Here is a 9,436-nt window from a genome sequence, read left to right as displayed (position 1 = left end):
CTATTAGGTTTTTTTGAGATTAATCCATATCATAGTTATTTTTGGTTCTGCTTTTTGGTGTCTTGGGTGTGACACCATAAGAATGATTCCTACTATGGATCCTCCCCATCCATGTAAGAATGCAAGCACAAGATTACAAGTAGGAAGTCTCTAGGTGTAAAAAGGTATGTTATTTTATCTTTCTTAGTAGTTGTTGTAATGCAAGTGATGTCTAGCCTAGCTGGGTTGATGTACCAGGTTTTATATCCATATGGGGCATGAGGTTGGGAGTTCAATTCCCTTAAATTACCTCTTGTGGTGCCAGATGTGGGGAATTTTTCCCTAGAAATCCCTATGGGGGCTGGGTTTTCCCTATAAAGGAGCTCGAACCTGGGGTGCTCGTTGAAATATTGCGAGTAGGCTTCCACTTAATTTGTTTGTAGTTTCCAAAAAAAATAGTTGGTGTATTAGATTGAAACCTAGATCTATTAGGGTGCATGTACACATAAGGTTAATTTTATTGTTTCTGATGTGCAACTAGTGTGTATTGATTGCTAGAAAACCAATCATCGATGTCGTAGCATTTGTGTAACGCCTGCAGATCCGGGCTAGTCAATTTAGAGGCAATAGGGGTCGAAAACGACTTTTCGACAAAAAGATTATTTAGAATAAATAATCTTAACCAAGTTGTAGAATATGTCACAGGGTTTCCGTACATATAAAGAACGCCGAAATCCGAGTTATAACGAAGAAGTAATGACCCGTCGAAGTTTCGCGTCGGAACCGGCACGGCGCCGGGAAGCGTAAATAGTAAACTTAGGATAGAGAGAGATTTAGCCTTAGCGCTCTAAACGAAAGTCGTAGAATATGTTAAACTAAGAACATCGATAAAAAGAACGCCCAAATCTGACTTCGTATGAAGAAGTTATGATTTTTCGAAGTTTCGGATTAGCGGTGTACAGCCCGAAATTCGAATTTTAGATCGATTGATTTTTAGCCGACACAACCTAAACAAGAATCGAAGATCTCGTTATTAGTAGCGTAACGATAAAAAGACAGACGAAAATGGACATCGGATAAAGAAGTTATGAGATTTTAACGGACCAATCCTGTCCCGGCCTGTTAAAAATATAACTTTAAAAATAAAGTCAAAATTAGCCGACGGAGTCTAAACGAAAGTTGTAGAGTACGTCTCCACCTACGCGTGGATATAAAGAACGTCAAAAACGGAGTTCGTATGAACGAGTTACAAATTATAATAGCATATTTACGTATTAAAATAAAGTATAAATCATGTATACGTACACATATATATACATATGTATATATCATTAGAAAGGTATCGACGATGCGGTCATTATAAGACTAATGTTGAGTTCTTTCGACATTAGTTTAGTACAAATATCATTAAATCCATTTAAAATAGTATTATAGAGGGGTGTTTAGTTGTTTATATAACTAAAAGGTCATTAAGTAATTATGGAGGGTAATTTTTGAAAATTCAATTAGTATAAATAAGAGCCTTGGGCTCTCATATTTCTTGCACCATTCTCTTGATTCAAGAGTCTTTCTCTCCTTATCCCCCGAGCATTTCGGTCCCTCGTGATTCGACTTCTCTTTCTGTAGTTTTAGTATAGTAAGGTGAGCGCTGAAGCGCTGCACGAATCTTTCTTAGAAAGATTCAGCGACGAAGTTCTGCCCCTACAGAGCCCGACTCCTAGCTAAAATCCCCTTGTAAGTAAGTTATGCTTATCCTATTTTAAATATAGTTTATATTTAAAATTAGTATTGTTATTATAAATTTATAATAAATATTTGAGCTATTATTATGAATTATATAAGTGTCGTTATAATATCTTTTTAACTACTCGCGGTACGGGGAATCTGGTTTAAAGGGCCGCATAGGGTTGTTGGATTTCAGAAGTGCTATATGCCAAAATGGTCCTGCCCTCCGGTGTTTTATGTCTGGCCCCTGTCTGTACATAGTGGTTGGAAAGTATTGTTTAAACGCTTATATAATAATAATAATAAGACTAATAATTAGTCACGGTAAATCTTAGACTAAAATCTAGTGGTAATAATACTAGGTTTCGTCGAAGGAAATTATTTTAAAGTAAACGAAGCGTTGTCCGAGTACCGAGTCACCACCTTCTCAAGTGAGTGCATGGTCCCTTTCATCTTACACATAGATATGAAGTATTTTAAATATAAATTACGTGTTATGTGTGCATATTGTCTTAATACTTGCTGTCTATGCTGGTGAAAGATTTTTATACATGTTTTAAATGATGTAAACTGTATAAAGTATTTTATATCTACAAAATATGTTGCGTAAAACATGGGTAGATGAATGATGAGGGATAAAAGCTGAAATAGAGGAACATTAGTAGTACGGACCTAGTGCCCTATAGGTAATACATTGGCAGCAGTGGACCAAGTACCCTATAGATGAGCACTGGCAGCTGCGCCACAACCCGTAGATGTTTTAGATCTACGGTAAACGTCCTAGCAGCTGCGCTCTAAGGACAGTATCAACAGCTGTGCCTAATAGGGAGCCTTATGACCATGACAGTGGCGTTAAAAGGTCAATACCGGCAGAAGCGCCTCATAGGAAATGTCCCAATTCTGGCAGCTGTGCCTAAGTGACAAGATTAGCAGCTACACTTGACCAAAGTGTCATTGGCAACAATGGACTTCATGTTGTTTCCTTAGGATGATCCTTAGGAATGAATGAATGAGAAATAGCTGATTCTTAGGGTAGATCCTTAAGAATAAAGAAGATAATGGGGATGGGTAATTGGGTTGATTATTTGATTGTTTAAACATAATAATTATATTATTGTGGGTTGAAAACCCTATGTACTCACCAGGTTTCCCAACCTGACCCACTCAGTTTATTTATATCACAGGTGTTGATATGAAGTGACATTACACTGAGAGATTTAAAGAGATGTAGATCACTAGTGTAAATAATTGTAAGTTCTGTTTATGCTTATGTTTCTGTATTAACGATGACATCCCAAACGTTTAAAAATGAAATAAATACGTTTCTTCGAAAATGTTTTAATAACGTATTTACCATGTTTTTCTGGGAACAAATTCCGCAACATTTTTATAAAATGAAGTACTCTGATTTTTATAAAGCATAAACAACATCGGTCTTTTCTGGCCGTGAAAATGGGGATGTCACAATTTGGTTCATGATTATTTGCAATGTTATTCCAAATAGATTTGAATTTTATTTGTTTAGATTAGGGTTTTTCAATTTTAGGTATTTGGGTGCGAAATTATTTTGGGTGCGAAACTAATATTTTTTTCCTTTGGTTATTTTCATTTTTTTCCTTATGCCCTAGCTTTGGTTTAAATAACCACAAACCCTTAAAACAAAATTGGAAAAGATGTACGGATGTCGATAGTACGTGACACACTCATTGTAGGGCATCGTCCTCTGTGATTGATGTCAACGAAACCCTAACTTGCCCCATAAGTTCGCTTACTTGTCATGCAAGAAACAAATCTGATGTATTTCGAATTTTAGATATTCCCTTTAGATTTAAATGTCATTTAAATAGTGGTTTAAATTTGAACATTAATTTGTTTTAAATATTATTTATAGTTTTCTAACGTCCTAAAAATACTAAGAAAATTTTCATTTTTAATTAAACCAAACCGATAAACCATTTGTCCTAAAAGATAGTAATAACAATAATATTCTCAAAACATCATAGTAAAACAAGTCAGTGCAGAAAATAAAATTGTGGAGGATGTAGTGTGATCAAGTCGGGCTGCCAAAACCATAAGTACCTGAAAAACATTTTAAACATAAACAATAAGCACAAAGCTTACTGAGTTCCCCCAAAATACCATACACCATCCATATCAAACATACAATAGGCCATGCCAGATAGCCATCGGGCCCCGCCCGACATCGAGCCCCATTCAGAACAGATATGTTTGTATCTTGTGATGGGCCCTGCCATCACACCCATCAGGTCCCGTCCGACATACATAGAATACATATACATGTGCTAGGTTACACAGACAACTGTCATACACATAACCATAATCCATGGGTCGGCATTGGTGCCTTCGACCTGCTAAGCACTGGGAGGAAATGCACCTTAATCTATTATAACCAAATAACCGCTAGGTTCGTTGAATCGGATAATCTCGCACTAACTAACAATAAATACAACCCTAACGAACGAATCAAATGTTCCAAAAATGGGCAAAAGACCATTTTGCCCCAAATAAGTCCCAAGCCAATTCACAATTGGCCTAAAGTCAACAGGTTAACAAAAGTCAACGGGAGTCAAATGACTGAGTACACCCGACGTACTCAATGTATGCCCAACGTACACCACCTTTGGCTAGTACGCATTGTGTATAGGCTGGGTACGCCCATCGTACTCCACAACAACCTAATCTCGCTATTAAGTGCTTAAATGGTCAAGTCACTATGTTAATTTCTCATATCTGATCCTAAATAATGTCTTAACATGTAAAGTTGGCAACTTTACTCCTTTGCATGTCTTAATGGGACCCAATACTTGTTTTTATCCATCTATATCCATAATATGAACACCAACTCTTGCATGGTTCATCAAAATCCCTTAATATGACATTTTTATGACTTAGTGACCTCAAGAAAGACCAAATATAAGGCTCAAAGGTTCTTGAGTAACTTCTACTCATAAGAACCACAACCATGGGACCAAAATATGACAAATCATAACCCAAACCAGATCTTTAAGAGAAATCCATCAAGATCAAAACTTTATACCTCTAGAAGATAGATAAATGTGAACAAATTCTGGATCTACAAGCTCTATGGCAACCAACACTTCTCCAAAGAGCTCCTTCTTCTCCAAGATGCACCAAGAATACTTCAAAGCACCCAAAAACTCAAGGATTTCACAAATGGAGGCTAAGGTTTCGTATTTAGGGTTAGAGAGGATGGAGGCCAAAGATAAGTAGGGTTTCCAAGAAGTTAAGGTGTTTAAATAGAGTCCAAGACCCAAAACTAGGGTTTTGGTCTGTTTGGCATACTCCCAGCGTACGTGGGTTGTCCATCGCGATCATCTGAGCCTCGTACGCTCAACTTACTCGCTGTATGCCCAACGTACTCGACTTAACCCAAAATTCTTGTAACTTTAAACGGTCATAACTTCTTCGTCCCAACTCCGATTTCGATGTTCTTTATATCCACAAAAAGGTGATGAGAAACTCTAAACGATAAGCAAACTTGCCCACTCGGGCAACAACATTGAAAGGACTGATATATCTGGGGCCCAACTTGCTCCGCTTCATGAACCGGATGACACCTTTCCAAGGTGACACCTTCCGGAGTACCATATCCCCAACCTGAAATTCCAAATTCGACCAACATCTATTTGCGTAACTCTTCTGTTGGCCCTGTACGTTCTGTAATATCTTGTGCACCTGCTGGATCAAGTAGGGTGCGCACGCCTACCAGAAGCATGATGTGTTTTGCAATTAAACAAGTTTCCTCATTTTTTTTTCAGTTTTAATTTTAGTGCTCACAACTAAAACCTAATGGCTATGATACCACTGATAAGTTTTCTATGCATCTTCACACCAGATTTAGGCAAAAAAAGCATTTAAATATAACCCTTGGTATACATGCATCCTAGGATCTAGGTTTTACTATTATAGCAACATACTTTCAAAACATGAATATAAACTAATCAAAAGGGATAAGAATACCAACCTTTAGGACAAAATCGTATTTTCCCTTGAATACTTATAGATCTTAAACTCAGTTGTTGCTCTTAAAAGAACTATCATCCAAAGTAGGAATACCTCTAATGGCTCGCACTCAAAAGACTAAAATCCTAGAATATTTAGGAGAAAGGAGAGAAAACTATGAGAACAAAATTCTCACTTTAGGAAAGTTTATGAACGAAATTCTCAAGGTCGGGGAGGTCTTTATATAGTTGAGATAATTTGAAGATTAAGAAAATTTAAATCAATTAAATAATCAGATTTAAATCATTTCCTTATATGTTATTTCGAACAATTCTGGAAGGCTTCTAGAGCTTCCAACACCGTCCACCTCCTTTAGGGTTTCTAGAATGCTCATTTTGCTCACTATTGATCAATTAACATTCAAGTTACGATTAATTCTAATTAGTTCTTAATCACTTTTATTTAGGAGAAAGGAGAGAAAACTATGAGAACAAAATTCTCACTTTAGGAAAGTTTATGAACGAAATTCTCAAGGTCGGGGAGGTCTTTATATAGTTGAGATAACTTGAAGATTAAGAAATTTAAATCAATTAAATAATCAGATTTAATTCAGATTCAAATCATTTCCTTATATGTTATTTCGAACAATTCTGGAAGGCTTCTATAGCTTCTAACACCGTCCACCCCTTTAGGGTTTATAGAATGCTCATTTTGCTCACTATTGATCAGTTAACATTCAGGCTATGATTAATTCTAATTTGTTCTTAATCACTTCTAATTAGTTTCTAATTGATTTATTAACATGTAATAAATTAATAAACTATTTTCCTCACTCTCTAAAATTCTTTCTTGCTATTTTAGTTATTGAGGGCAACTCAAAAAGGACTTTATTATTATTCCCAAATTCATAAAATTAGATTTCAAGTTCATAAAATCCTATAAACAACTATCATGGTAATCTACAATTGTAATCTATATTTGAATATTTCGAGTTCGTAAAATCATACAAAGGCATATGAAAATTTCGAGATCATCTAAATCCGAAAAAGAAGATACCGGGTAGAAGTTGCTTCGATGAACAACGATGGAGGCAGAAGGGATTCCAACGATGACAACATTGATTTTGGTGGATGACAATAGCAGAGGTGTTGTCGGGGGATAACAACAACAACAGAGGCGATGTCGGCGGCGGAACATGCAGAGGAAGGCGGACAAGCAATATGGAGAAGAAGATGGACGTGTATGGGAAGGAGAGCAGTTCTCCTGATAAACAAGGAGGCCGGTAAAAGAGGCGTGACCTAAACTTTATGATTTCATATTTTTCCTTTTTTTGTTTAGTAGAGGTCTTCAAAAAAAGGTTTTCCTGCTCGAAGACATTGATCTAGGTCTTTTGGCGCGTAGACTTTGTGAGGTCTTCTAAAAAAACAAACACACTTCAAGACTTCGAAGACGTAGACGTCTTTCCGCTTGCATACAAAAGTGCTAAAAAAGAGTTTTTTTTTTCCAAAAAACAAACAACACCTTAGTCTCGATAGTCTTTATATTGATAATGTAACTTTGAAAGCGAGAATGACTCCACTAAATGGAGTATGTGTGTTCCAAAAAACAATAACAAATTGGGTCTAAAGAGTAATACTTAATCCAAAATACCAACCATATCAATTTTGGTTAATAGTAGGATTTATTTGGGGTCTGTTTTTTGTCCATGTTTCTCGACGCATACTGAAGATGTTTATTATTTGTTCCTTACTAACAAGTTGGCGAAATAATATTGGTCCCGTAGAGGTCATTGGTGAGATCTTGTGATTTGAGTGCTTCTGTTACACACTTACACACATATGTAGGTGAGTTGATTCCCTAAGTTTACCTAGTATGAAACAATTGATGTTGTGATGAATACCATATGAATACTTCAGATTTATTGTAATGATGAAACAGTTGATGTTGGATGATGTTTTTGATGACTACCATACGAGTATATTGGAGTTATCGTCAGAGTTGGCCCAAGCCCAGGGCGAGCTGGGCCATGGCCCAGGACAACAATTTATAATGGGGCAGCAATTTTTCAAAGTCTCTTATAGGTATTATGGTATATTTGGGCCATGAAGACTAGTCCAGCAAAATCCATCCAATTCAAGACTTAAGAGGGCAGCGGATTCTTAGAGACCTAATACACGGTATCCGACTCTTCGATCTAAACTTCTAGTAATTAAAGATGAAGAACACGAGGCGTCCTTTCTTGAGAATGGAGATGGACATGGACGATTACAGTTTAAAATTAATATTTAGTCTATCACCATCGCATTCGCATACTGCCCTGTCTCTCTCTCTCTCTCTCTCTCTCTCTCTCTCTCTCTCTCGCCATCGTCTACTTCTTCTTTCTTTCTTTCCTGAATCGTTCTCTATTCAAAGGTGGATACAACTATTGATGAATTCGTCCTCATAAAGTCCTCACTCCTAATCAATCAAGTAAAGTTTTTTTCTAATATTTCAAATTTCTTGCATAACCTACTTGAAATTTCTTGCATAACTCCTAATCCAGTAAGTTTTTGAAATTTCAGTTTTTTTATATAGCTTCTCGGAGAAGTGAACTTTCCATTCAACTCATCCGATCCAAGATTGCAGACTTGCAGTGTTAAGGAAACTGGATTACACTAAGATTCATTAATTTTACAGAATTACAAGTAATTTTTTTCTTTCTTTTTCTTCTACTGCTCTTGCTTTATGAAATTATGATCAAATTAAGTTGTTGATTTTGATTGTTTTTATATAATCTGATAAGTTATGTGTATGTCTATTGTTGAATCTGATATAGTATGTCTATTGTTGAATCTGATATAGTGATATGTACATTGCGATATATATGAATTATGTTTTTGATTTTTCTGAGATGCGATATGAATTCTGATTTTGATTTTGCTGAGATGTTAATTCAGAATTCTGAATAATTGGATGAATATAATCTGTTGATTTTTCTAAATTCTGATTTTTAAATAATCTAATTGTGTTTTTGATTTCTGAATAATATGTTAATTTAATTTATGAAAATCTAAAAGATACTATTTTTTTGTTTAGGTTGTGGTTACATTGTTAACTTCAGGTTGTGGATACGGATTGCTAATCTCAGGTTGTATCCTTCTTTGTTATTTGCAATTTTGAGTATTGAAAGTCAATTCCTACGAAGTCTTGATTATAATAAAATAATAGATGTTTTTGATTCAAAAAATGTAAGGAGACATCGTTTTAGATGAACTTTATGTATACTTTTGTTTGTATAACCTTGTTTTGGTTTGATTGTAAAATTTATTTCATTTTTACTATTTTTTAAATAAACAAAAGCATTAGTTTAGAATCTCGCCCCGGACATTAAAAATCAATGGACCGGCCCTGATTATCGTAATGTGGAAGTTTCAACTTCAAAATTTACCGTAGAGATTCTATTTTTGATAGAATTATTTCGTATACATTTAATTGGTTTGTTTATAGAAATAACAAACTAAAAATCAATTGAATTTCTTGGTTACAAAACTTATTCTTCGCTATTCCTATATATTTGTTTTCTTTTCTAACTTTTAAAATATAGCCCCTTCAGAACTGTTATACTAAAATTACTATATGACTACACCTTCTTCGCGTTACATTTTTGAATTTTTGAGAAAACCAATATATTAAGCTTTGCAATTCTAATTTGAACAATATTATTATTGATTTAAAAAAAAAAAAAAAAAAAAAAAAGTCTTCATATTTA

The 9,436-nt window shown here is 35.1% G+C and overlaps 1 long non-coding RNA gene across 1 annotated transcript; it reads left to right on the top strand.

Annotated features, from left to right (window-relative positions):
• The first annotated feature begins 1,542 nt into the window (after positions 1-1,542).
• Positions 1,543-8,201, top strand: LOC128132227 (uncharacterized). Its single transcript, XR_008230330.1, has 3 exons — positions 1,543-1,713; positions 2,067-2,135; positions 2,889-8,201. It is a non-coding gene; the product is annotated as an uncharacterized LOC128132227 (long non-coding RNA).
• The last annotated feature ends 1,235 nt before the right edge of the window (positions 8,202-9,436 follow it).

This window comes from Lactuca sativa, chromosome 2, assembly GCF_002870075.4.
Source record: "Lactuca sativa cultivar Salinas chromosome 2, Lsat_Salinas_v11, whole genome shotgun sequence".
Lineage (NCBI taxonomy): Eukaryota > Viridiplantae > Streptophyta > Magnoliopsida > Asterales > Asteraceae > Lactuca > Lactuca sativa.
This window is presented reverse-complemented; position numbering and strand designations above follow the sequence as displayed.